The sequence below is a fragment of the Aegilops tauschii genome, chromosome 4 (genome assembly GCF_002575655.3).
Source record: "Aegilops tauschii subsp. strangulata cultivar AL8/78 chromosome 4, Aet v6.0, whole genome shotgun sequence".
In the NCBI taxonomy this organism is placed as follows: domain Eukaryota; kingdom Viridiplantae; phylum Streptophyta; class Magnoliopsida; order Poales; family Poaceae; genus Aegilops; species Aegilops tauschii.
The window spans coordinates 23,709,806-23,714,166 of NC_053038.3; the positions used below are offsets into that span (position 1 = coordinate 23,709,806).

The 4,361-nt window shown below is 45.4% G+C and overlaps 1 long non-coding RNA gene across 1 annotated transcript; it reads right to left on the bottom strand.

Annotated features, from left to right (window-relative positions):
• Window positions 1-278: 278 nt before the first annotated feature.
• Window positions 279-3,406, bottom strand: LOC109744096 (uncharacterized). The gene is made up of 2 exons (XR_002228232.4): window positions 2,829-3,406; window positions 279-1,235 (listed from the first exon to the last, which is right to left on the bottom strand). It is a non-coding gene; the product is annotated as an uncharacterized lncRNA (long non-coding RNA).
• Window positions 3,407-4,361: the final 955 nt, after the last annotated feature.

Here is a 4,361-nt window from a genome sequence, read left to right on the forward strand (position 1 = left end):
GCCTCCGCCCAGTCCGACCACCAGTCACCATCACGCCCCACTCCTCCTCACCTTATCTCTCATCTTTCTCGAGATATCATTTTTCGATGAAATTATTAAGATACCATTTTTTCGAGAAAATTCTCGAGATATCATTAGTTTCTACACATGGGATTACTCCTGCATGGGTCAATCACAACAGATGTTTTGTAAAAAAAAAATACATTTTGATGTTCCGTGCAATGCTCGGGCATCTTGCTAGTCAATCCTAGACACTGAACCAGAATAGTCTCGCCAGCTTTTGGGAAACTTATTTTTTTGCGGGATTGCTCACCATGTCAATATTAAGGCTGTGAACATACGAAATGATAAGACAGTTTGCAACCACTCTCCTAAAATATATATATATATATATACTATGACATTTTGGTTGCTGCACAAACGGCCATCGACGCAAAGCCATAAACACAGGACAAAGATGCATGCCAGGGAAGAAAAACATACGCCTTCGCCGTAGCAACCGGGGGTCCCGACCCGTCGGTCCCAATCCAGGCGAACCGTTCTCCGCTCAGCCATAACAGCTTGGATCAAGACACTACGAGCAGCCGTCGCGGTCGACAGCCCCCTGGATCGGTGTACGGCTCTCCTGCTGGGTTCCCAGCACGCACTATCGTGTAGGGCGAACCAGCGATCACCACGTGTCCCGGTGGACCTCCATCCCTCAAACAACACAGCGTATCTCCGTAATTGCAGTTATGTTCCAGAAAATCAGCAAAAGGACATTTTTTTTTCTCCCGGGTAACAACAGATTGCCGCCAAAATCTCTTCGTCGCATACATCTGCGGCTTACATCGATCTACTCCATTGCCGCTGGATCACATGAGACTAGATCAGGATTGATAGAGAAAATTTGCCTTCTCCGTGGATCAGCATCTACTGTGTTCTTCAGCATGGAAGTTGCTGGCACTTCATCGTCCATAGGTACATTGCTGTGCATGGAACCTACAGATTATGAACACTCTTTTATCATACGAAGATGATAAGATTAAAACAAGCAAACAACCAAAAAATAAGTTCAATCTATGGCATGCAAATTAATCCTTCGGAAATAACTCCCTGTGCTTCATCTTCAATAGCCCCGTTTCTTTTCTTCAAATACATGCAAATTAATCCTTCGGAATTGCATTATAATTCTGTGAAGGATGATCACTCCTACGTTGCTGCACACACTATGCATCAGAGGGCAAATCTTGACACTGAAAATGAAACCAGGACGAACTGTTAGGTTCAGTGCAAGTTATACCATTACCCTTCGTCTATGTAGATAAACAAACATGCTTAAGGTTTGAAACTCTGGATCATGTGAATTTATTTGCTTCTTATCCATCAGTACATAGAATCATCATGAGTTGGTTTAGTAACGAGACATCAGCTCGATCTTACTGAGGATCAAAGTTCACTACTAACAGAGTACCACCTAAGTTTATTTTTGTATCAAAGAAAAAAAATCAATATTTTCCTAATGGTCTTGTCAATACCGTGTGTTATTTTGCTAATGCCTACTAAAGAAGAATGGCAGCTGGATCATAAAGTAATCAGTATATGATAATTTTTATGTTTTGCAGATCATGAGACCACAAATGTGGGAGAGGCTGGTGGAAATACAAATGACTATTACATCAAAAGGTTAAAACCAGAGATAGGAATGGAATTTGAGAATGACGATATTGCATATGAGTTTTACAATACATATGCAGGACATGTAGGTTTCGGTGTCAGGAAATCTTGGCATGTACTGCCGGGTACTATGACATCGGTGCCACAATCTCATAACTATAATTTGCAAGTATTAAAGCATGGCTTGCCTCCACTATCGCAGGCAGACACTGCTAGTTTTCAGCAGTTACTTGGCTTGCGACCACAACAACCATATTTCTATCATAGCACTCAACCGAGTCAGGTATATTTATTTATTTAGTTAATCGTTAAAATTAAGACGAGCATGCTCGGGTCATTTACTTTTTGATTAACACTATGTAGACTTATGTGGTGTCATCGTACTCGGGATGGCCAACATCTCAAAATTACCAGCTGCCAACTAGTACTCAACCAAGTCGGGTATAATTTTATTAGTTAATAGCTAGAAATTAAAATGAACATGCACATGTCATTCACTAGTATTGACTTTTGGATCAACATTGTATATAGAGTTCCCAAATGTTATCAGACTCGGGATGGCCAACACCTCAAAAAAGACCAGCTGCCAATTAAGGTATTGTTCATTACAAGTCACATTTCCCAATTCAAATTTATATCTCACAAGAAATCATTTCTTTGTTCTTCCAGGTCTTGGGTAGCTAGCCAATCAAGTCACATACAAGATAAACACTTTTAAATGGCTCTATATTACTATATAAACTTTGTATCTCAGGATTGCTCTGCAAAACAGTTACCTTGCAATGTAATAATTTATCGTACCATTCCTTTTGATGTTAGATGCACAATGGTTTTATGCTCAAATAAAGATATATACATGAATATGGAATAGTTGCTTGTCATTCCTTTTCATATGTTAGATGTGTAACTGAGGTTTAGTTTTCTAGTTAAATGTGGTCTTGGGCACTACATTTACTAAAAAGCGCTTTCACCCATTTGTGATTTCCCCTTCCCCTGTACTATGTAATTGGAAAGCAGAGAAGCAGAGAAAAATGGATACATCGCATACTTGAAAGTTCAGTACGTGCAAATATCAATACGCTGATTGCTGAGAGCTAGTTAGCTACTAATACAGTCATACAGAGCTACTGATACTAGTACAGAGGTAGATGAAGCAATGAATCATCACTCACCTTTGCCTGTTGAGTATCGAGCTCGCATCTTCTAGTGCGACTGCGCGACATCTCGGCCACCGCTGACAGCGCAGCAGTTTCACCATGGCACCATCTCCAAGGGAGCGGGTCGGCCAGAACCTTGGCCGGGCCTTGAGCACGCCGGAGGCAGGCAGCACTAGCCGCGACGGCTCCTGTTTTGCCGCCGGCCAAGGACACGGCCGAGCGCGGCGCGGCGCGCCTGAGGTGAGCAGACATAGCCGCGACGGATCCCATCTTGTCCCCAGCCAAGACCACGGCCCCAGGCAGCGCGGCGTGACCGAGGTGAGCGGCGCTAGCCAGCGGCGACGACTCCCGTCTTACCGCCTTTCAACCCCACCGCTCCGGGCGGCGAAGCGCGCCGGAGACAGGTGGCGGTAGCCGCGACGGCTCCAGTTGACGAAGCACGTCAGAGACGGGCGGCGCTACTCTTGTCTTGCTGCCGGCCACGACCCAGACGGCGGATTTCACCTCATGAGAATCCCCTCTCGCAGTGGAATCACTGGCTGTGGAACAGGGAGTGGCAGCAGCAGTAGTGCGCGAGGATAAGCCGATAAGGCAAAGAGAAAAAAATATTTTCAATAAATTAGAAAAAGAAAAACGTTATTGTGCGATGGGGGTCCACCGGGACACGTGATGATCGCTGGTTCGCCCTGCACGATAGTGCATGCTGGGAACCCAGCAGGAGAGCCCGACCCTTGGACCGTACGAAACGAAACCCACCATCAAATGATCCGCAAAATCTTTGGCTATGCCCTCAAACCCGTTCAAGTCTCCAGCCGCAGCCTGCGCGCCGTCGCTCTCCCCGCAACCCCCCCCCCCCCCCCAAACCACGAAGTCACGGTTGCCCGGTCTCCACCAGGTGCACAAAAATTTCACACCCTAAATTAGTTTTAGCGCGCAACTGAGTCACATGCCTAGCTTAGTTACCCAGTTCAATTGTGACTAAACTTGCTTTGCCAAAAAATGCGGTGACTATATATGGTTTTTACAAGAGGTTTACAAGTCATGAGAAGAAGCTCAAGTTAGCTCAGGCACACTACGTTTTTGTGCTAATAATAATATGGCTTGATTAAGTAAAACCCTGGCAGGTCCAGCCTTATCCTGACCTTTATGCACACGGCTAGCTGCCAGCAGCTTAGATTTTTCAAGCCCCGTTTTACCACAGCTCCCACAGGGACCAGTGCCGCAACAGCTTCGGCTACACGCCTACACCTAGTCTTTTTCTTTTTCTTTTTTTAACACAGTACAGACGCTAACGCTCATATACACGCGCATACACTCACCCATGTGAACGCACACACGCACACCCTACCCCTATGAGCACCTCCGAAAGACTGAGTCGGCATATCATCTTGAAATTTACGAAGTCACCGTAGGCACCTCGTCATCGACGGGAACGTCTCCTCCCACTGAATACGCATCGCCGGAAATCCTGAAATAAATCCAGGAATAAATGCGAGCACCAGGACTTGAACCCTGGTGGGCTGGGGATACCACAGTCCCTCTAACCAC